Source organism: Procambarus clarkii, chromosome 18, assembly GCF_040958095.1.
Source record: "Procambarus clarkii isolate CNS0578487 chromosome 18, FALCON_Pclarkii_2.0, whole genome shotgun sequence".
Classification (NCBI taxonomy): Eukaryota; Metazoa; Arthropoda; class Malacostraca; order Decapoda; family Cambaridae; genus Procambarus; species Procambarus clarkii.
Window position 1 is genome coordinate 19,445,843 of NC_091167.1, and position 25,618 is coordinate 19,471,460.

Below are 25,618 nucleotides of genomic sequence, written 5' to 3' on the forward strand. Positions count from 1 at the left end.
AGTTGCATTATTGGGTTGATTCTGTGATGCATCCACAGTCACCATCACTGGGGCCCTAATACATACATTATGCAATGCATCTGCCAATCTTTTGTCCATTTTAAAACCCTGATTAGAATAAGTATCCTAGTACATGTAAATCAGTAGAGCTGAGCAGAGTACCGGAGCTGTGGAAGGTTGCTATTGCGGTACAGATTTTTTTTTTTTTTTTTTTTTGAAGGGAGATAGATCACTTGTGTCGAACTATGAGCCAATTAGGTTAGCATCTATTGAGTAAAATTGATTGACTCATTAATAGCAGAAGCCAGTTGTCTTCATCTTGAAAACAATAGATTAATAAATGATTCACAACATAGTTTTAATAAGAGCCGTTCATGTCTAACAAATTTGCTTTCATTCTATTCCAGCATAATTTAGGGTGTTGATGGATAGGACATTGTGTATACAGTATTCATGTCATGACAAGAATAGTCTGGGAAGAGAAACAGGATATTTTGCCATGCAGATAAAGTGAACACATTGAGTCAGGAAACAGTTGATCCTGCATCAACATCGGCACGGAACACTACATAAAGAGTGGCAAGCAAGATAATGAATTTGGAGGAAACTCAATTCATTTTTTATACCATATAAAATTTCGAAAGAGAATTCAAAAGGGGGGAACATAGAGAATGGATGGAATTGGATGCCAGACCTACTTGCATACCAGGATCACAGATTCAATTACACACCAAAAGGGAACTACAACTATGACAGACAACTCTGCACTACAACAATCAGCACTGGTCACAACAAACACAATATGTCCACGCATAATGGACCTGCCAAAAAGTGTCCCAGTCAAACTATCCCAAATAGAGTAACCTCATTCACCTTTGCCAACATACAAGGACTAAAACAAAGTACAATTCATAAATGGCCTTCTCATTGAGTCAAATGCAGTATTCGGAGCTTTCACAGAAACTCATGCAAGGGAATTCTTGGACAGTGAGATCTGGATACCAGGCTATAATCTATACAGGTGTGATAGGGTAATTAGGTCACATGGAGGAGTGGGTTTGTATATTAGTATATTAGAGGAAGACCTTGTATGCTCAGTGTTCTTTAACGCTACAAACGAAGTGGTAGAGGTACTGGGAGTAAAAATAGAGAAAATGAACCTAGTTAATATTCTAATATACAAACCATCAGATGCAATGGATGAGGAATTCGCAGAACAGGTAAACAAAATAGAGAATAGCCTGGATAATTTGGTGAACCACCTGATATTATCTTCCTTGGTGACCTCAACTTGCCAAATCTAAAATGAATACAATAATATTATACCAGGAAATTTATCAGGACATAACCAACCACAGAGTAGAGAGCTTCTTAGATTCTGTGACAAATTTTCACTCAACCAGCAGATATCAGATCAAACAAGAAGCGAAAATATTCTAGATCAATGAAGACACAATCAGGGACATTACGATATCAGATACCACATACTCAGATCACAAGCTCATTTAAGTGCAAACTACCATCAATAATCAGAATAGACCTAAAACAATGATCAAGCGAGAGGGGTATTTAGTAAATTCAATTTTAATAATAAAAGGAAGGACTGGGAGACAATAAACAGGGAACTTACAAACATTCCATGGGAAACTGTTCTAAGTAATACAAGTCCTACAGAAGGAATAGAAAAACTGACTTCGGAAGAATATCAAGTCTGAAACATGTTCCTTTGAGGAAAGCCAGAAAGAGGTTCAACGTAGAAAGAGAAAACAGACGACACTATAAAAGAAGGAAAAACATAACGGAAATGCTTAAGCAGACGCGACTTTCCCCGTCAAAGAAGGAATAATTTAAACAGAGAGATTGAAAAAATTGTGCAGAAATTGAAACGCTCATATCAGACTGAAGAAAGGCAGTTAGAACAGAAAGCAATTCAGGAAATAAAGAAAAATCAAAAATATTTCTTCACATGCAAAATCAAAAGCATAAACCAATGATAGTACTGTATTGGACTGCCCTGTGGCACTCCAACGGTAATTGGTACAGTGGAAGAAGTTGTATCATTGATGGTTATGTATTGGTGTCTGTCACTAAGATAGGATCAGATGTAGTCAAGGGCAAGGTCTCGGATTCCATAATGCTGGAGTTTAAGTAAGAGGTAGTTGTGATTAACAGTATCAAAGGCTTTTCTTAGGTCAATGAAGAGTCCAATCGGAAACTCATTTTTGTCAAGGGCTGAGTAGATTACGTCAAGGAGACTAATGATTGCATTGTTGGTGCTCTTTTGGGACCGGAAGCCAAACTGGCAGGGGCTGAGTATGTCGAATTTTACGAGGTAGGAATAGAGCTGTTTGTAAATAATTTTTTTCAAATATTTTTGATAGAATGGGTAGATTTGATATTGGTCTATAATTGTTTATGTCCGCCGGATTGCCTCCTTTATGGACTGGCGTTACTCTTGCTTTTTTGAGGATATCAGGGAAGGTGTGACACTATAGATTTGTTGAACAGTAGGGCTATGGGAGGCGCTATGGTATACAATGGACGGAATTTCACTGGTGTTCCCTGCCTTGGTTTTTAGAGAGTGTATGATGGACACAACATCTGCCGGGCTGATTGGTGAAAGGAGAAGAGAGTTTGGATAGCTGCCTGAGAGATATGTGTTAATATGTGTCTGAGTCTGTGGGATTTTACTGGCAAGATTAGCACCAACCGATGAAAAGAATCTATTAAATTCATTTGCCATTTCTAAATCAGTTGACGGTATACCCCCATCCTTGTAGAGTTTTATTTGGTTATGTGAGTGTTGTTTAGTTCCTAGGATACTAGAGATTGTTTTCCAAGTGCTTTTCATGTTGCCTTTTGCTTCATTGAATCTATTCACATAATATGCAAGTTTTGCCTTTCTTATGATACTGGTAAGCATTGATGAGTACCTTTTAGCTACTTCCTTTGAAACTAGGCCAATCCTAAGTTTCTTTTCATATTCATGTTTCTTGTTGATTGAGTTGAGAATGCCACTTGTGAGCCATGGATTGTTTAATCTTTTGTCAATTACTTGCTTGGTAAGAAGGGGACAATGAAGGTTGTAGAGGCTTAGAGTTTTGGAGAGGAAGAGGTTAGCTAATGAATTTATATCCTGGGTATTATTGAATTCAGAATCCCAGTTAATATTGTGAAGTGCATCTGTAAGATTGCCTAAAGCTGATTCACTGTGTAGCCTAAATGAAAGTTTCTTGCTTTTTGGTGGTGTTATGTCCATGTTCGCTATGAGAAAGGTAGGATAGTGATCAGTTGTTCTGTCGTAGATTATACCAGATACAAGGGGAGCTGTTATGATTGTCCATATGTGGTCCAAGGTAGTGGCTGATGTTTGAATGACTCGGGTAGGTTTGGTAATTGTGGGGATTAGCATACAGGAGTTCATGCTGTTAAGGAAATAGTCAACTTGAGAGCAATTTTGTTGACCCAGGTCAATATTAAAGTCTCCTCCCAGAATGATGTGGTTTTTGTTGAGATTGTTGTTTATAATAATATTCCTTAGGTTGTCTGAGAAAGAAGCTATGTTAGTATTGGGAAATCTATAGATGGCTCCAATAGTCAAAGAGGATTTAAGGGATTTAATTATAAATTGAGTAAAAGTATATTCACAGTAGTCATCTCTGTCACTAACACTGTTGCAGATAAATGTATCTCGGTAATGTATAGCTGTGCCACCACCTTTTTTATTAGGCCCACAGTTATGAATGGCTTTATAACCAGCTAAGTTGTAGAGTTGGGTATAGTCTTTATTTAGCCAAGTTTCTGTTAAAATAATGAACGATAAGTTAGTACCTAGTGCTGTGAGTAATGCATTTAAATTGTCAAAATGTTTACCAAGTGATCTAACATTTTGGTTGTAAACTGATAGACAGGTGCTATTTTGGAGTTTGTTTTTAGCCTGGTGTGCTGTGAAATACTTGCAATAATGATGATCAATGTGCTGGTTGTTGTAGATATGAGACAGAAGATTTTGATCAGGATCAATATCAGTGTGCATGGAGATGCAGAGGGATCACGATACAAGATACACGATATAGCAAAACACAAGAATAAAAGCAAATACAATAAAATAGTAACAATTTAGAAGTAAAATAAAGATACAATAGATAGCCAGGAAGGACACAGAAGTTACATAAAATAAAAAACAAAAAATCAGTAGAGACTGACAATATAAATGTAAAATAAAAAATAATAAGAAAAATAATAATCATAAAGTAAAATGATCTTGAAGATAATTAGCTTAGTAATGGTTAATTAAAATCCTATAATTGGTATGAACCTAAGAAAACAAAGTGAGCTCAAATAGATAATTCAGAGAAAAAAAAAAGATGACATGTAAATCTAATTAAATCTTGAAATTTACTCTAATATAAATCTAAGTGTAAAAATAAACAGGGTGGGAGTATATTCATGTGGAAGATTTTACTATGATACTGAGGTAGATGCTTATATAAACAATTATACTTTTTAATTAATATTGGTTATAGAATTGTCTATAACCTGTGACCTGACCCATGACATGACCAGTGACCTGACCAGTGACCTGACCAGTGACCTGACCCGTGACCTGTCCAGTGACCAGTGACTGTTTGGCAAGAACAGAGGACATTTGGACAGGCAGGTTTGTAAACCTCATCTTGGAGACATTCATGTATCAACACGTCCAGCAGGCCACAAGAATGAGGGAAGGACAAGTTCCGTCAGTACTGGATCTAGTATTCACCAGGAAAGAAGAGGAGGTATTTGACATCCAGTACCTTCCTCCCTTGGGAAAGAGTGATCACGTCCTCTTGGACATTAAATACGCTATGCGATGTAATCTAGTAGAGAATGGGGACAGTGAAACACTTGTTAAACTCAATTTCAAGAGAGGACGCTATGGGGAACAATAGACATTTTTTCATGGGTAAAATTGGACAGACTTGTTGCTAGGCAAGGAAGTAAATGAGATGTATGCCATATTTTGCACAATATACGATGAAGGCAAACAAACATTCATACCAAAACAGACATGCAGACCCAGGAAACAGGGTTGGTTCAACAGAAATTGCGAGAGGGCCAGAGATCAAAGGCACAAACATGGATTCATTATAGAAAGAGGCCACACCCCCAAACATATCAGCGATACAAAGATGCGAGAAACCACTACACGTCAGTAAGGAGAGAGGCAGAGAGGGACTTTGAGAACAGTATAGCAGACAAATGTAAATCAGATCCAGGCCTGTTCTATAAATTCATTAAAACCAAGCTGCAGGTAAAGGATAATATTCAGAGGTTGAAAATGGGGGACAGATTCATGGAAAATGAAAAGGAAATGTGGGGTGATTATAAATGAAACATTAAACGAAAAGTGATGGTGTGTTTGTACAAAATGAGATCTTCAGGGAACCAGACGCAATAAAAATTCCAGAGGACAACATAGAGCGCATAGAGGTGTCTAGAGACGAAGTGAAACCAATGCTCAAGGAGCTAAGTAAGAACAAAGCAGTTGGTCCAGATGGAGTTTCACCATGGGTTCTGAGAGAATGTGCACCTGAGCTCAGCATACCACTTCAACTGATTTTTCATACATCCATGTGTACAGGAGTTGTAGCTGATGTGTGGAAAAAGGCTAACATAGTTCCAATCTACAAAAGTGGCAGCAGGGAAGACCCCCTCAATTATAGACCTGTATCATTGACAAGTGTAATAGTGAAAGTATTGGAAAAACTAATCAAAACTAAATGGGTAGAAAACCTGGAGAGAAATGGTATAATATCAGACAGTATGGTTTTCGATCTGGAAGATCCTGTGTATTAGAACATAAGAACATAAGAACAAAGGTAACTGCAGAAGGCCTATTGGCCCATACGAGGCAGCTCCTATTCTATAACCACCCAATCCCACTCATATACTTGTCCAACCCGTGCTTGAAACAATCGAGGGACCCCACCTCCACAATGTTACGCGGCAATTGGTTCCACAAATCAACAACCCTGTTACTGAACCAGTATTTACCCAAGTCTTTCCTAAATCTAAACTTATCCAATTTATACCCATTGTTTCGTGTTCTGTCCTGTGTTGATACTTTTAATACCCTACCAATATCCCCCCGGTTATGTCCATTCATCCACTTGTAAACCTCTATCATGTCACCCCTAACTCTTCGCCTTTCCAGTGAATGCAACTTAAGCTTTGTTAATCTTTCTTCATATGAAAGATTTCTAATTTGGGGAATTAACTTAGTCATCCTACGCTGGACACGTTCAAGTGAATTTATATCCATTCTATAATATGGCGACCAAAACTGAACTGCATAATCTAAATGGGGCCTAACTAGAGCAAGATATAGCTTGAGAACCACACCAGGTGTCTTGTTACTAACGCTGCGATTAATAAATCCAAGTGTCCGATTTGCCTTATTACGAACATTTATGCATTGATCCTTTTGTTTTAAATTCTTACTAATCATAACTCCCAGATCCCTTTCGCAATCCGACTTCGCAATCACAACACCATCTAGCTCGTATCTTGTAACTCTATCATCATTACCTAACCTCAGAACTTTACATTTATCAGCATTAAACTGCATCTGCCAATCCTTTGACCATTTCAAAACCCTATCTAGATCAACTTGAAGTGATAGTGAGTCCTCCTCCGAATTAATTTCCCTACCGATTTTCGTATCATCGGCAAATTTGCAAATGTTGCTACTCAAACCTGAATCTAAATCATTTATATATATTATAAACAACAGAGGTCCCAGGACAGAGCCTTGAGGCACTCCACTTACAACATTTTCCCACTCTGACTTGATTCCATTTATACTAACTCTCTGTTTCCTTTGGTATAGCCATGCCCTAATCCAGCTTAATATAGCACCCCCAATACCATGAGACTCTATCTTTTTAATCAGTCTTTCATGTGGCACTGTATCAAAAGCTTTGCTAAAGTCAAGGTATACAACATCGCAATCCTTACCACTATCAACTGCCTCAACAATGCTAGAATAAAAAGATAACAAATTTGTTAAACATGAACGGCCATTTATAAAACCATGTTGCGACTCAATTATTAATTTATGTTTTTCAAGATGAAGACGAATTTTATTTGCTATTATAGATTCGAGTAACTTTCCCACAATAGACGTTAGGCTAATTGGTCGATAGTTAGACGCAAGTGATCTATCTCCTTTCTTAAAAACTGGTATCACATTAGCAACTTTCCAAAACTCTGGCACTCTGCCTGACTCTATTGATTTATTAAATATGGTTGACAGTGGGTCACAAAGCTCCTCTTTGCATTCTTTAAGCACCCTGGCAAACACTTCATCCGGCCCTGGGGATTTGTTTGGTTTGAGTTTTACTATTTGTTTAAGAACATCCTCCCTGGTAACTGCTAAACTCGTCAACCTGTCCTCGTCCCCACCCACATAGACTTGTTCGGCTGAAGGCATATTGTTAAGTTCCTCTTTAGTAAATACAGATACAAAATATTTATTAAAAATACTACTCATCTCTTCATCACTATCTGTTATTTGACCTGTCTCAGTTTTTAATGGACCTATCCTTTCCCTAGTCTTAGTACGATATAACTGAAAAAACCCTTTAGGATTTCTCTTTGCTTGCCCTGCTATGCGAACTTCATAGTTTCTTTTTGCTTTCCTTATCTCTTTTTTAACATTTCTAACCAGTTGTACGAATTCCTGTTCTAAAGTGACCTCCCCATTTTTAATTCTTTTGTACCAAGCTCTCTTTTTACCTATAAGGTTCTTCAAATTCTTTGTTATCCACTTTGGGTCATTAGTATTCGATCTATTCAATTTGTATGGTATACTACGTTCCTGTGCTTTGTTTAGAATATTCTTAAATAAGTTATATATTGAATCCACATCGAAATCCCCATTTAAGTCACCTATCGCTGGGTTCATGTCTCGCTCCAAGACCGGCCCACACCCCATACCCAAGACTTTCCAATCAATTTGACCCAAAAAATTTCTTAGGCTATTAAAATCAGCTTTTCGAAAATCTGGCACTTTAACAGAATTTTCTCCTACTGGTCTATTCCATTCTATGCTAAATCTGATTTCTTTGTGATCACTGCTCCCTAGCTCACTCCCTATTTCGATGTCATTAATTTGCGTTTCCCTGTTAGTTAACACTAAATCTAAAATATTATTTTCCCGTGTTGGTTCCTTAATGTGTTGCGTAAGAAAGCAATCGTCAATTAATTCCAGAAAATCTTCTGCTTCACTATTCCCTGTTTTGTTCAACCAGTTTATTCCGCTAAAATTAAAGTCACCCATGACATAAATACTGTTAGATCTAGATGCTCTAGATATTTCATCCCATAGATGCTTTGCTTCCATTCTGTCTAAATTTGGTGGCCTATATATTACTCCTATTATAATATTATTAGCTTTTTCGTTTAATTCAATCCAAATAGTTTCTGTGTGTGGCTCTGTTTTGATTCCCTCTTTGAGACTACATTTCAAATTGTCCCTAACATATATGGCTACTCCACCTCCTCGTCTAATATATCTATCTGTGTGAAATAGTTTAAATCCATATATTTGATATTCAGCTAATAGTTCTCTATTTTCTACATTCATCCACGTTTCGGTAAGTGCAATAATATCTATTTTTTCTGTGCAGACAAGAGCATTTAATTCGTTAATTTTATTTCTTAGACTTCTACTGTTAGTGTATTGAATTTACTCAGTTTCTATGATCGAGCAACAGAGATATTACAGGAAAGAGATGGTTGGGTTGACTGCATCTATGTGGACCTAAAAAAGGCTTTCGACAAAGTTCCACATAAGTGGTTGTTCTGGAAACTGGAAAATATTGGAGGGGTGACAGGTAAGCTACTAACATGGATGACAGATTTTCTGACTGAGAAAAATGAGGGCAGTAATCAGAGGCAATGTATCGGACGGGAGAAATGTCACAAGTGGAGTACCACAGGGTTCAGTTCTTGCACCAGTGATGTTCATAGTCTACATAAATGATCTACCAGTTGGAATACAGAATTATATGAACATGTTTGCTGATGATGCTAAGATAATAGAAAGGATAAGCAACTTAGATGATTGTCATGCCCTTCAAGATGACCTGGACAAAATAAGTATATGGAGCACCACTTGGCAAATGGAATTTAATGTGAATAAATGCCATGTTATGGAATGTGGAATAGGAGAACATAGACCCCACACAACCTATAAATTATGTGAGAATTCCTTAAAGAACTCTGATAAAGAAAGAGATCTAGGGGTGGTTCTAGATAGAAAACTATCACCTGAGGACCACATAAAGAATATTGTGCGAGGAGCCTATGCCACGCTTTCTAACTTCAGAATTGTTTTTAAATACATAGATGGCGAAATACTAAAGAAATTGTTCACGACTTTTGTTGGGTCAAAGCTCGAATATGCAGCAGTTGTATGGTGCCCATATCTTAAGACGCACATCAACAAACTGGAAAAGGTTCAAAGATATGCTACTAAATGGCTCCCAGAACTGAAGGGTAAGAGCTACGAGGAGAGGTTAGAGGCATTAAATATGCCAAAACTAGAAGACAGAAGAAAAAGAGGCGACATGATCACTACGTACAAAATAGTAACAGGAATTGATAAAATCGACTGGGAAGATTTCCTGAGACCAGGAACTTTAAGAACAAGAGGTCATAGATTTAAAGTAATTAAACAAAGATGAAATATAAGAAAATTCACTTTCACAAACAGAGTGGTAGACGGTTGGAACAAGTTAGGTGAGAAGGTGGTGGAGGCCAAGACCGTCAGCAGTTTCAAAGCGTTATATGACAAAGAGTGCTGGGAAGACGGGACACCACGAGCGTAGCTCTCATCCTGTAACTACACTTAGGTAATTACACACACACACACACACACTTTATTTTCTACACAGGTACGTACAGGTATAATTATGAAACAATAAAACACAAAAAACACGATTGGAGTTTAATTCGGTTTCTGGAGGTCATCAGTACAGATGGGTCCTATAGGTCTTGTTCTTAACCTTAAACAACAACTCTTGTGCGGACGCATCCAGAACACACTTGTATTTCGCCATAATATTCTTGCCTAAGACGAACGGAAACGTGTCTTCTGGGTTCGGGAGAAGAATTAAGTCATCTGTCAAGTACACGTCGTCCCTCATGTGTATCCGGAGCTTTTTGGGAGGGCATTTCTCAAGTCCTATTCTTTTCAAATATAACATTGAAACCCTTGTCTTGGTCGTCCCCGTGTCTATATGAATAGTGTTGGAGCACTCGTCCTGTTTTGATGACGTTGGGAGAGGAATCCTGAGATAAGGGGTCCTGGCAGTACACAACCCGAAGACTTTACTTTTAAACCTTCGGGGATTCTTGAAATAAATATTCGAGTTTTGGCGGCTAAATTTTTAAATGACGTGGTATTTTGTCATCATCGGAAAAGTGAAGTATAGGACAGGGCCCGAGGCTGTGGCGAAGAAGTTATCCATTTCTGGCGGGTAAATTTCAACTTTGGTGACCAACTTCCTGTTGTTTTCTAGGCATATTTTAACATTCCCCACATTCCTGAGTGTGAGGTCTCTCATCCCGTCAAAGAATTCAACTTTGAAATTCTCGCTGGAGAAAACTTTCTTGTCTAGCCCCAGTTATTTTGCGTGGCTGTCTTCTATTACATTGTCAGTAGTGCCAGTGTCCACAAACACTCGACAGGACTTACCCTTGACCTTGCCGGGGAGGTAATTATGGCCCTCCAGGGCAATCTTCTCCATGTCCTTCAGGGATGGAGGCTTAGTACGTACAGGAGGGTGAAGTAGGTAGATTGTTAGTACCTCTCCGTCGGGACTGACCTTATATACAGTGGGGCCATCGGTATATTTTGGTCTTTTTCCGCGACCATTGATGGTGTGGCAGCCGTCCTCCTTCCTCTTGCTGCCACGGCCCCGCACTTCCTTCTTCTGTGTTTCCATAACTAGAGGGGTGAAGGGAAAGGAGGAGGGCATGAGCTAGATCACGACTCCTCGTTCTCACTTATCTTACAGTGAGTCGCGCTCACTAACCTACAACTGATATCCGACTTACATTAAATTTAGTCAAGCAACATTATCATCTTTACGTTTCAATTTCTCTTTTATATTTGTAAACAAATATAACACTTTATGTACTACCAAATACTCTTTGGTTAATACATCAGCACTGTATAGTTTGTGTTACGAATATTTAAATAGTTGACAAGAGCCGCCAAATTTGAATATTTTGCGCCGTTTTGGAGAGTAAACAAAGAATGCAAAGGTGCAGCCCCGCTGGAGCAGTTCCAACAACGCGCGCCCATATTGGTAAACAAACATTTAAGTTAAATTACTACGTCTTTCCTTGTAATAAAAAATGTAAGTTATAAATATATGTAATGACGCAATATTTTACTTACAAATACAAATGGAAATAATTTAGGAGGCTCCTAGGGAGGTTAATGTTGTGCGGCATTTGGAAGACTGAACCAATTTGAGAAAAAGTGGAAGCCTCTGAAGGAGGGATACACTTGGGACATTGACCAGACGTTTCGTATATATTTAATTGTTCAATATTAAAACCACAAGATAATGCGATTAACAGTTAAAATCTTTTATTTAACAGGCATAGAGTTATTAAATGAAGTTTAGTGATGTGATGGACATAATCCGGGCTGGGTAAGGACACCACCCGCCAGCGTAAACACAACACACCATGATCGAACGCACAAGACATTTGCCAGTTTTTGTATAAACTCCTATTACATTTATTATGTGATAGATATAAGTGTATATAATAATAAGTATTAAAGGTAAGCGCCTAATATGTAATATTAATTAATAAAAACGAAGTCAGAAGCCACACGCCTGTCTAGACATGCCTTTTGTATAGAAGTCTTTTGGTCGCTCATATACTTGTGCGCTAGCTGGCGTTCACAACTGTTCGTGAAGATACGTTATTTGTCTATTTGTACTCACTGAATTTGTGCGCCCCTTGAGGGACTTGAAGTAGAGGGGGGTAGAAATAGCCTAAGCTACTCTATTCCTTTGAGATGTATTTATTGCTTATCTCAATAAACATACTTGAACTTGAACTTGAATCCCCTGTCAAGCGCAATAATCTCCCTTTAACACCAAGACCAGCTGGTTCATATAAGATAACCTTATATACATAAAATAATATATAACCACGAAGGAAAACTAAAATAGAAAATTACTTAAGCACTTTCGTGATAATCAACACGTCATAATATACTTTTGTTGATGTGTTTATTAACACAGAAGCTTAAGTAGTTTCCTGTCTTAATTTTCCTTCGTGGTTATACATTAATTGTCTTCAACTCTACATTGTCATACTATTCATCACGTGTTAATTTAATCGTGAAGTCTGTGAGATGCGGATATTAGATAAATGTGTAGCCAGTTTTTAATATACACTTTGTATTCTGCGGTTGGAAGAAAATGCTCACTGAGTGGGGGACTTGTTTATTTTATAATAATAATAATAATTAATTATTTAAAACAAATAATTAATTAATAATAGTCATAATTAATGATTTAATAATTGATAATCCTTAAATGAGGAAGCCTAGTAGCTCATTATAACGAATAAATAGATGATTAAAGAGGAATTAATTATGGTGACTAATAATGATTAGTGAATAACCATAAATTATTATACAGAAATAAAATTATTGGATAGCCGTTATAATGATTAAATCAAATACAATGAAGAGAGATCTCGTATTCTTGGCTTATCACTTTGGGGGTTCCGTCGGAGCACCCCCAATCCCCTGAGCGCCGCGGAACCCCCACCCCCAGTATCCCGCTTGGCGCGCGCGCGCTACTTAGTCAGTCTCCAACTCATGGTAATACATTTTCTTCTTCGCAGAATTTCACCGCTTTTGCTGAGAAAATCAGTGATTATTTTCTTCATAATTCTTCTTCAGACCTATTAGAATCACTGATAGTACTGCCACGGCTCTTAATCACATCTGGACCAATATAACCCCTCCACTTACTTCAGGGATAATCATCAAAAGCATTACAGACCATGGGCCAGATTCACGAAAGCACTTACGAACCTGTACATCTTTTCTCAATCTTTGTCGGCTTTGTTTCCAATTATTAAACAGTTAATGAGCTCCGAAGCACCAGGAGGCTGTTTATAACAATAACAACAGTTGAATGGGAAGTTTTCATGCTTGTAAACTGTTTAATAAATGTAACAAAAGCCGTCAAAGATTGAGGAAAGATGTACACGTTCGTAAGTGCTTGCGTAAGTGCTTTCGTGAATCTGGCCCATTACCCCACATATCTCCTAACCAACATTAACAAACCTCTAGAGACAAGGGAGATAAGCTTTAGGCTGCACAATGAAACTGCTATAGGCAATTTTATAGCTACTGCTGCTAATGTCAACTGGGAGAACGAATTAGGTAACATAACCTCTGTACCTCTCTCTCAACCAGTTTAAGTTAAAAACGAAGCTATACCTAATTAATTCCCTGCAACCTACCTTACCCCTCTATTGTCAACCAATGTCTGGTTTTTTTTAAATGACGCTGTTTGACGCTCAACCAGCAGATATCAGATCCAACGAGAAACGAAAATATTCTAAATCTGATCTTTACGAACAATGAAGATATAATCAGGGACATTACGATATCAGATACCACAAGCTCATTGAAGTGCAAACTACCATCATTAATCAGAATAGGCCTAAAACAATGATCAAGCGAGAGAGGTTATTCAGTAAATTCAGTTTTAATAATAAAATGATAGACTGCGAGACAATAAACAGGGAACTTACACAAACATTCCATGGGGAACTGTTGTAAGTAATACAAGTCCTACAGAAGGAATAGAAAAACTGACTTCGGAAGCATATGAAGTCTGTCTGAAACATGTTCCTTTGAGGAAAGCCAGAAAGAGATCCAACGTAGAAAGAGAACGCAGACGACACTATAAAAGAAGGAAAAAAATAACGGAAATGTTTAAGCAGACACAACTTTCCCTACAAAGAAGGAATAATTTAAATAGGGAGATTGAAAAAATCGAACAGAAATTGAAACACTCATATCAGACTGAAGAAAGGCAGTTAGAACAGAAAGCAATTCAGGAAATAAAGAAAAATACAAAATATTTCTTCACATATGCGAAATCAAAAGCAAAAACTAATGCCAGTATTGGACTTAGTCGTAAGAGTGAAGGTTCATACCCGGAGGATGACAAAGAAATTAGTGAAATCCTAAAAAAGAAGTATGAGGACATGTTTAGCACTCCAATAAACATGAAAATGGAAGATCCAGACAACGTCATTATGCGTGATGTCCAAACCCCTGTAAATATAACTGATATCAACACGAGCGTGGCAGATTTTGAAAGAGAAATTTACCATATGCCTATGCACTCAGCTCCGGGTCCAGATTCATGGAATTCAATATTTATAAAGAAATGCAAAGTGCCAGTAGCACAGGCACTCAGTATAGTGTGGAGGAAGAGCTTGGACACGGGGGAGATACCAGATGCACTGAAAGTAGCAGACATTGCCCCTCTACACAAGGGAGGGAGCAAAGCACTGGCAAAGAATTATAGACCAGTTGCACTAACATCGCACATCATAAAAGTATTTGAGAGAGTGATCAGGAGTCAGGTCACCAGTTTCATGGAGACCAATGGCCTCCACAACCCAGGCCAACATGGATTTAGAGCAGGAAGATCATGCCTCTCACAGCTACTTGACCACTATGACAAAGTCACTGAGGCATTAGAAGAAAACAGAATGCTGATGTGGTCTACACGGACATCGCAAAGGCACTCGATAAATGTGACCATGGAGTGATAACGCACAAAATGAGGTCAATGGGAATAACCGGTAAAGTAGGAAGCTGGATACTCAGTTTTCTGTCAAACAGGACTCAGCGAGTAACAGTCAACCATATAAAATCGAGTCCAAGCGCAGTTAAAAGCTCTGTACCTCAGGGTACAGTCCTTGCACCACTGCTTTTCCTTATTCTCATATCAGATATAGACAAAAATACAAGTCACAGCTTCGTATCATCCTTTGCAGATGACACAGAAATCAGCATGAAAATTACCTCTGCTGAAGACAATGAAAAACTTCAAGCAGATATTAATACAGTTTTCGACTGGGCAACAGAAAATAACATGATGTTTAACATTGATAAATTCCAGGTACTCAGGTACGGTAAAAATGAGGACCTTAAACATAATACAGAGTACAAAACACAATCAAATCTGCCCATAGTAGGAAAGCAGCATGTAAAGGATTTGGGATTTTTTTTTTCTTCTTTTTTTGCAGGGATAATCCTATGCGGGCCCTAAGCCTCTGGCTGGCCCACTAAGTGTTGCTTGTTTCTGTTTTACTTGGGCGGAGTATGAGTATTTATGACTCGTATGGTCGCTTCAGTAAGATTTTGCCATATGTGTTTAACAACTTCTTCTGCTCTGTTGAATCTAAGTTGAAATCTTAATGGGTTTGTAACTGTGCACTGTGTTAGATAATGTTCCAGTGGTCTGTCGGGCATTTCTCCAGTGTTGACATTTCCTCTCATCTTCCGGAACCTGTAAGCCTATTTCCCATGCACATGGGTATCCAAGCCTGATGCGATGTAAGTGCACTTCTGTTGTTCTACTGCTCCCTTTCATCAAACTAAGTGGTACGTAGTTGGTTGAATTCTTGTACCAACCCGCTGGAGATTTGGGAATAATGATGTCCGACGACCTAACGTTTAGGGAGCATAACCAAGCAAATATTGCGTCAGCCAGAAAAATGATAGGATGGATTACGAGAACTTTCAAATCCAGGGATCCCATCACAATGGTTGTACTCTTCAAGGCACTTGTGTTGTCCCGTCTTGAGTACTGCTCAGTACTCACTTCCCCCTTCAGAGCAGGAGAGATTGCTGAAATAGAGGGAATACAGAGAACATATACGGCATATATAGATGCAATAAAGCACCTAAATTATTGGGATCGTCTCCAAATGTACTCACTAGAAAGGAGACGAGAGAGATATCAAATAATATACACCTGGAAGATACTGGAGGGCCAAGTACCAAATCTACACAGTAAAATAACAACGTACTGGAGTGAACGATATGGAAGAAAATACAGAATAGAACCAGTGAAGAGCAGAGGTGCCATAGGCACAATCAGAGAACACTGTATAAACATCAGAGGTCCGCGGTTGTTCAACATCCTCCCAGCGAGCATAAGAAATATTGCCGGAACAACCGTGGACATCTTCAAGAGGAAACTAGATCATTTTCTCCAAGGAGTGCAGGACCAACCGGGCTGTGGTGGATATGTGGGCGCCTGCGGGCCGCTCCAAGCAACAGCCTGGTGGACCAAACTCACAAAGTCAAGCCTGGCCCCAGGCCGGGCTTGGGGAGTACAAGAACTCCCAGAACCCCATCAACCAGGTATCAAGCAGTTATCGCTGCCAGAGGCATAATTAATTATTGCCATGTAAGCCCCTGGCGAGTTTTAAGCTAAGATAATGTGTAAATTAGTTAATAAATTAGATTAGATTAGATTAGATTTTTTATTCAGGTATAGGTACATACATTGAAGATGAGTTACAAACATAATGTTCGATTTAAAGATAGAGCTAGTACATACAATACCTAAAGCCACTAATACGCACAGCGTTTCGGGCAAGGTTAGGGGGAAAAAAAACCATTTAGACTAAAACTTAATAGTAATTGAGCTTAAAGTATATATTGTGTTGAAAAAATAAAAAAGGGGGGAACATGGCAGAAAATAGCAATTATACAAGTTGATCAACAAACAGCATTGTTTATAAAAAGTAAGACATGGGTTGACATTTAGGGGTAAGGTAGGTTACATTGAAATTGAATAAGTTTATTGAGGTAAAATACACACAAAGGGATGAGGTAGCTCAAGCTATTCTCACCCCGTTCAGTACATCGTGTTAATACATACATAGACACACATCACAAACAATAAACATATTACCAAACATTCTGAGGTAGGTTACATGGAGTTTATTAGGTAATACTTTTTATCTTAAACTGGTTGAGAGAGGTACAGTCTTTGACATGATTGGGAAGGTCATTCAACATTCTGGGTACCTTGATTTGTAGAGCATTTCTAGTTTGATTAAGTCGTACTCTTGGAATATCAAAAAGGTATTTGTTTCTGGTGTGGTGCTCATGGGTTCTGTTACAACCTTCTATGAAGCTTTTAAGGTCAGGATTGACAGTACAGTTCAGAGTTTTAAATATATAGAGTACACATGAGAGAATGTGCAGTGACTTAATATCTAACATATTCAGAGATTTGAGTAAGGGTACCGAGTGCTGTCTGGGGCCAGAGTTAGATATTGTCCTAATAGAAGCTTTGTGTTGGGTAATTAGAGGACGTAAATGATTTTGGGTAGTAGAACCCCAAGCACAAATGCCATAGTTGAGATAAGGATAGATGAGAGAGTAATAGAGCGTCACCAGGGCAGGGCGAGGTACATAATATCTGATCTTAGAAAGAATGCCAACAGTTTTAGAAACTTTTTTGCTATATTGTGCCCCTGGAAATTCAGCTTGTTGTCGACGAGGACACCAAGGAATTTACCATCAACTTTGATACTAATTTGGATATTGTCTACTCTTAGATTAATTTGATTTGAGGATTTATTACCAAACAAAATATAGAAAGTTTTGTCAATGTTAAGGGTGAGTTTGTTGGCAGTTAGCCAAAGATGGACTTTATTTAGCTCAGTATTTACTGTGGCATTTAGAGCAAGGGGATCAGGACTGGAGAAAATGAAGGTTGTGTCATCAGCAAATAGAATTGGTTTGAGGTGTTGGGAGGCATTTGGAAGGTCATTAATGTAGATGAGAAAGAGGAGAGGGCCAAGTATGCTGCCCTGAGGAACACCAATTTTATGGTTGGTGTAGAAGAAATGGAATTATTCACAGAAACATACTGGAGCCTGTCAGTAAGGTAGGACTGAAGGTATTGCAGGGAGTGACCTCTGACTCCATAATGATGTAATTTAAGAAGAAGGTTTTGGTGGTTGACAGTGTCAAAAGCCTTACGTAGGTCAACAAATAACCCAACAGGGAACTCATTTTTATCAAGAGCTGTATGTATCAAGTTAATTATACTAATCAGTGCATCGTTAGTGCTTTTAAATGGCCCGAAGGGTACATTGTATATGATGTAAATAGGTGAGAAATTAGTGGTGGTCAAATAAATCAGAGTAGAGTGTTACTATATGATCAGTTGGGACTATTCTGAGGCACAGTGGGATCAGGAATTCAGATGGGAACTGGACGAGGTTACTTGGTTTGTTCATGGGAACCCAAATAAGTATTTGTGAACATTCTGGGCCACCTATCAACTTTGATAACTACATGTACCTTGCAACTCTAGCCTTATAGTATGCATCCTGCAGTCTCAGGAGACTCTGGAGTTGAGCTCTGGTTGACTAGGCTGGAGTGTCCTGTAGCCTCGTCAACCACAGGCTAGAGTGTCCTGTAGCCTCGTCAACCAGAGGCTAGAGTGTCCTGTAGCCTCGTCAACCAGAGGCTGGAGTGTCCAGTAGCCTCGTCAACCAGAGGCTGGAGTATCCTGTAGCCTCGTCAACCAGAGACTGGTGTGTCCTGTAGCCTCGTCAACCAGAGGCTAGAGTGTCCTGTAGCCTCGTCAACCAGAGGCTGGAGTGTCCTGTAGCCTCGTCAACCAGAGGCTGGTGTGTCCTGTAGCCTCGTCAACCAGAGGCTGGAGTGTCCTGTAGCCTCGTCAACCAGAGGCTAGAGTGTCCCGTAGCCTCGTCAACCAGAGGCTGGAGTGTCCCGTAGCCTCGTCAACCAGAGGCTGGTGTGTCCTGTAGCCTCGTCAACCAGAGGCTGGAGTGTCCTGTAGCCTCGTCAACCAGAGGCTAGAGTGTCCTGTAGCCTCATCAACCAGAGGCTGGAGTATCCTGTAGCCTCGTCAACCAGAGGCTAGAGTGTCCTGTAGCCTCATCAACCAGAGGCTGGAGTATCCTGTAGCCTCGTCAACCAGAGGCTAGAGTGTCCTGTAGCCTCGTCAACCAGAGGCTAGAGTGTCCTGTAGCCTCGTCAACCAGAGGCTAGAGTGTCCTGTAGCCTCATCAACCAGAGGCTGGAGTGTCCTGTAGCCTCGTCAACCAGAGGCTGGTGTCCTGTAGCCTCGTCAACCAGAGGCTGGTGTCCTGTAGCCTCGTCAACCAGAGGCTGGAGTGTCCTGTAGCCTCGTCAACCAGGGGCTAGAGTGTCCTGTAGCCTCGTCAACCAGAGGCTGGAGTGTCCTGTAGCCTCGTCAACCAGAGGCTAGAGTGTCCTGTAGCCTCGTCAACCAGAGGCTGGAGTGTCCTGTAGCCTCGTCAACCAGAGGCTGGTGTGTCTTGTAGCCTCGTCAACCAGAGGCTGGAGTGTCCTGTAGCCTCATCAACCAGAGGCTAGAGTGTCCTGTAGCCTCGTCATCCAGAGGCTGGTGTCCTGTAGCCTCGTCAACCAGAGGCTGGAGTATCCTGTAGCCTCATCAACCAGAGGCTAGAGTGTCCTGTAGCCTCGTCATCCAGAGGCTGGTGTCCTGTAGCCTCGTCAACCAGAGGCTGGAGTATCCTGTAGCCTCATCAACCAGAGGCTGGTGTGTCCTGTAGCCTCGTCAACCAGAGGCTGGTGTCCTGTAGCCTCGTCAACCAGAGGCTGGAGTGTCCTGTAACCTCATCAACCAGAGGCTGGTGTGTCCTGTAGCCTCGTCAACCAGAGGCTGGAGTATCCTGTAGCCTCGTCAACCAGAGGCTGGTGTCCTTTAGCCTCGTCAACCAGAGGCTGGAGTATCCTGTAGCCTCGTCATCCAGAGGCTGGTGTCCTTTAGCCTCGTCAACCAGAGGCTGGAGTATCCTGTAGCCTCGTCAACCAGAGGCTGGTGTGTCCTGTAGCCTCGTCAACCAGAGGCTGGTGTGTCCTGTAGCCTCGTCAACCAGAGGCTAGAGTGTCCTGTAGCCTCGTCAACCAGAGGCTGGAGTGTCCTGTAGCCTCGTCAACCAGAGGCTAGAGTGTCCTGTAGCCTCGTCAACCAGAAGCTGGAGTGTCCTGTAGCCTCGTCAACCAGAAGCTGGTGTGTCCTGTAGCCTCGTCAACCAGAGGCTAGAGTGTCCTGTAGCCTCGTCAACCAGAGGCTGGCGTGTCCTGTAGCCTCGTCAACCAGAGGCTAGAGTGTCCTGTAGCCTCGTCAACCAGAGGCTGGTGTGTCCTGTAGCCTCGTCAACCAGAGGCTGGTGTGTCCTGTAGCCTCGTCAAGCAGAGGCTAGAGTGTCCTGTAGCCTCGTCAACCAGAGGCTGGTGTGTCCTGTAGCCTCGTCAACCAGAGGCTGGAGTATCCTGTAGCCTCGTCAACCAGAGGCTGGTGTGTCCTGTAGCCTCGTCAACCAGAGGCTGGAGTGTCCTGTAGCCTCGTCAACCAGAGGCTGGTGTGTCCTGTAGCCTCGTCAACCAGAGGCTGGAGTATCCTGTTGCCTCGTCAACTAGAGGCTGGTGTGTCCTGTAGCCTCGTCAACCAGAGGCTGGAGTATCCTGTTGCCTCGTCAACCAGAGGCTGGTGTGTCCTGTAGCCTCGTCAACCAGAGGCTGGTGTGTCCTGTAGCCTCGTCAACCAGAGGCTGGAGTATCCTGTTGCCTCGTCAACCAGAGGCTGGTGTGTCCTGTAGCCTCGTCAACCAGAGGCTGGTGTGTCCTGTAGCCTCGTCAACCAGAGGCTGGAGTATCCTGTTGCCTCGTCAACCAGAGGCTGGTGTGTCCTGTAGCCTCGTCAACCAGAGGCTGGAGTATCCTGTAGCCTCGTCAACCAGAGGCTGGTGTGTCCTGTAGCCTCGTCAACCAGAGGCTGGTGTGTCCTGTAGCCTCGTCAACCAGAGGCTGGAGTATCCTGTAGCCTCGTCAACCAGAGGCTGGTGTGTCCTGTAGCCTCGTCAACCAGATTTCAATATAAATAATAACTCCACAATTATGTATAGTGGGAGTAAGCATAGAGAGGATCTTTGGTGTATTGTGAGAGTGAAGGATATTTTAAAGTTTACATCCTTCACAGGTTTTGGGCCTGCCTGACAATCTCGGTTTTAAGCTAGTATCTTGGTCCAATGACAGTACTGTACTGAGCATGAACATAAATGTCAATAGGCAGTGCCAGGAATTTTGTTATGGGTAAAGGGGCTGCTGTGAAGATTAAATTATAAGGAATCAATAGATTCCTTGTGTCCAGTGTGGAGGAGGCTGACATTCTCTGAATAGGTTAATTTGTGGGAGTACTTTGCTCTGGGGACCGGGCCTTGATCCGCCCCACCTGGAGGCCGCGCTATATGGTATGTTTGTAAGTACTGAGGCCGCCCTGGAAGTTACAGCACCGCTCCTGTGCCAGGTAAGTCCACTACGGGCTCACCATAGCCCGTGCTACTTTGGAACTTTTGTTCTAAGTAGCGGAATCTAAAGCAACAACAGCAGCCATCCTGGAGCACATCATGGTTGTAGGCTTACTGTACATGAGTGTACTGAAGTATCATAGTATCACCCCCACTCGTTACAGTTCCCTATCTCCTCACCAATCACAAGTCCTCGCTCACGTTGGGAATCAGTTAAGCAATGAAAGCTGGTTGTTTGATCAGGGGTCGGAGAGTAGCCTATGTAAGGCGATACTACGCCTTGTGCTTCCACGGGAGGCATCTCCCGTCACGCAGGGTGCAGTCGCACCTCCACAGATCTCCAGTATCATCTATTGATACTGGTAATGGCTCAAAAGGGCCACCACTTACGGGCTATTCATGCCCGTGCCACCTTTTGGGTGTCTTAATCTTCATCAATCATCATCAATCTTGTGCTTCAGTATTCTACCTCCTGGTCTGCCAAGCACTGTGTGGGAACCGATCTGTGAGATTTATATTTATTTAATTTATATGAATTTATATAGAATTTATATTTACATTAATTTATATATTTCGATAGCAATTTGTATGATGTTTAGCGGACTGTATTTCTGCGAATTCTCATAAATCGATCCTTACACATTAGGGGGGTTTATATTAAATTTATATATATGCAGCCAATCAAACTACAGTATTAAACTACATATATTAGTTAATAAAATTGGAGGTGCCTAATTATCTTATTGCATGGTAGGCTTAGTCCACCAGGTATAACTAGGATGTAGACACCAAATTATCCTCGTGTGAGGCTAGCTTCCAGCACCCAAGTAACTGATGTACCAAGATTAATTCTTGCTTCCTCTTCTTGTTCTGTCAAAGGGCACTAGCTGTAAAGCCGGAATCCTAATATATGACAGCTATATCAGATGAAACATATATATTATTAGATAAGGACCAAGGCTTAATTACCTGTGTTCAGTCGTTCATTCGTGTCCTTACCGGAATTAATCATATCTACCTAACATTACTGGCCAATAATGACTTAGATAAGATTTCGGAAAGACACTTCCCTTGTGGTTGTTGACACATTACCCGCCGTTGTACTTATTTCTTTACTGCTAGGTGAACACACGACCATTAGGTGACAGGGAACGTGCCCAACCACTTCTGACTGAAGTTCCATTCTTTAATACTGATGAATTCATTCACCCTTGGAAAGAAATATAATAAAGCAATTAAATTCAATTATTTATAACGGCTTTCTGCGTTATTAACTAATCATTAAGATTGAATTTACAGTTTATATTATTATTTAAGTTACTAGGTATAAAGGTTAACATTATTATTGGGTCCAAGGTTTGCGTTATATTATTAGAAGGTTTAAAGTTAAATTAAGATAAAATTCATGAATTTTATGACATGTTATCATTCATCATTCAAATTCATGAATGTATTTGTTTATTTGTACCAAAATTTCAGTTATGTGTATGCATGGGTAATTTTATTTGCCTGGGAATGAGCTGCGGCTCTTGGGGCCCGCCTCTCTAATTCAAATTTTTATTCAGGTATAAGTACATACATTGAAGATGAGTTACAAACATAATGTTGGATTTATAGATAAGAGTTAGTACATACAATACCTAAAGCCACTAATACGCATATTCAACACTGCCCGAAACACTTTACGTAATAGTGGCTTTAGGCAGTGTATGTACTAGCTCTATCTATAAATCCATCAACTTTTGTATCTTACCTTGTATGTATGTACTTTACTTGAATAAATATTTGTACTTGTATTTGTTGTATTTGTACTAATATGTGTTGAAATGGGGGGGGGGGACATGGCAGAAATCAGCAATTATACAACTTGGTCAACAAACAGTATTGTTTGAAAATACCAAGACATGGGTAGACATTTAGGGGGTAAGATAGGTTACATGGAGTTAATTAGGTAGTACTTAATTTTTCTCTTAAATTGGTTGAGAGAGGTACAGTCTTTGACATGATTGGGAAGGTCATTCCACATTCTGGGTCCCTTGATTTGTAGAGCATTTCTAGCTTGGTTAAGTCGTACTCTTGGAATATCAAATAGGTATTTGTTCCTGGTGTGGTGCTCATGGGTTCTGTTACAACCTTCTAGGAAACTTTTAAGGTCAGGATTGGCATTACAGTTTATAGTTCCAAATATATAGAGTACACTTGAGAGAATGTTCAGTGACTTAATATCTAACATATTCACAGATTTGAATAATCTTTGAATAACATGTTTAAACATTTAAGTAATCCTTGAATCTTTGAATTAATATTAATCTAATATCTCTAGTTGTACCACATTTGTATCTGTTCTGTACTAACTACTCTAGACACACACATACCAACCATATAGTTCAATTATCTTCCCACAATCTGAGGGCAATGGTGACCTTGGGGGGGGGGGGGAGAGGGGGAAAAAACTGGTATCATTTCGCTTTCTGTACGATATTTTTCCCGGCAGCGTGCGGGTTGACATGTAAACATTGAAAGAAAACGGTCAGTAGTGCTTTGGCGGCCGGAGAGTGAGGTGGTTACTTGACGCCGCAGTGTTAAAATAATATATATATATATATTTAGTGAGTGTTTTCTATTGATACAAAGATAGTATTTATCTTAAAGAAAACAAATGGTATAGAAAACGTAACGAATTATGTGACTCTAAATTCTGACAAAGTAGAAAATTTAAATGAAATTTATTTTGTATATAAACTTGTAAATTAACAAAAAAAAAAGGTAGCCATATCCGACAAGAACAACAAATAAAACATTATATTATTGAAAGGAAAAGTGTATTGAAATAACAGTTAATTGATGACGTGTTATCATAATTAGCTTATCATTTACAAGAGTTATTACTTAACCTTATCTGTTATATTAGTCAATCTTAGTGTTTTAATGAGTTAATTAATTGTGGTCATTAAGTTTGGTTGTAGTTAATTATGGGATAGTTAGTTGCTGTAGTTAGTGGACTTGAAGAGCCAATTAACCAATATATATATATATATATATATATATATATATATATATATATATATATATATATATTAAATATATATATATATGAGAGGGGGCGTGAGGAGGAGAGAGAGAAATAGAGAGGGGGATAAGAGAAAGGAACAGTGATGAGAGAGAGAGAGAGAGGGGTAAGAGAAAGGGGGAGTGGTGAGAGGGGACAGTAAAAGAGGGTTAAGAGAAACGGGCAATAAGTGAGTGAGGGGGGGGGGGGATATTAGAGAATCCTAGGTAGAATTTCTCTACCCGTTAGAGTAGAGAAACGGGCAGTGAAGGACCGGGGGGGGGGGTAGAGAAAGCGACAGTGAGGTAGAGAAATCGACAGTGAGGGGAGAAGAGGAAGGGACAATGAATGAGGGGAGAAGAGAAATGGACAGTGAGTGAAAGGGTAGAATTTTATCATTATTATTATTTTCTACCACAGACGTGGCCAGACATTTACAATGCTAACCAGCTACATACACATTTTTACCAGACCTCTATGTACAGGGGTGTGAACAAACCTATTAGCCCTCCAGTCCTCCAGTTGAGTGAATTACTGAACAATCAAACCCCCAGAAGGTGATTGTAGGGCATTTAAATTGCCGACCTACATACTTAGATACACATATTTACACATGTGTCCTACATAAACGGTGTTCCAGGTAAGTTCTTTTACACACACATAATGTGCTTCATATGTGTGTTTACACATGAGACGGTGGGAGGGAGAGAGTAAGAGAAAGGTGCAGTTAGAAAAGGAAGGAGACAGCTATTATTAATTGTGTGTATTAGTTCATGAAGCGTGTGAGTCAAGAGAGAGAGAGAGATGTAACAATTATAGTGAAAGTGTTGACGAGCAATTATGGACAGCCGCGTGTCTCTCTCTCTCTCTCTGGTCACTCTGTCCATCTGTCTGACCGTCTCCAGCTGTTCTATAATGGTTTCTCTGTTACTCTTTATTCTGCTCTCTCCTCCTCCTCTCCCTTCGTACACTAAATGAGGAATCACAAAATATTACGCGGCAACTAGGCTACGACTGGGTTGATAAATTAAGCGTGATAAACTGGCTCCGCAGGCGGCTATGGATGTGTTACACTGTCTTCATCTATCCTGTCAATTCCTCTTGAGA

The 25,618-nt window shown here is 40.1% G+C and overlaps 1 protein-coding gene across 3 annotated transcripts in view; it reads left to right on the plus strand.

Moving 5' to 3' along the window:
* The first annotated feature begins 23,994 nt into the window (after positions 1-23,994).
* The window catches only part of LOC123754497 (uncharacterized), a 126,582-nt gene continuing 124,958 nt past the window's right edge, over positions 23,995-25,618 (plus strand). For 2 of the 3 annotated variants that reach the window (XR_011229030.1, XM_069326322.1), the window contains exon 1: positions 24,008-24,071. The gene's annotated coding sequence lies outside the window, so the exon portion shown is untranslated. Of the gene's footprint in view, positions 24,072-25,618 lie in introns of all 3 variants that reach the window. The other variant, XM_069326323.1, reaches the window with a different exon arrangement.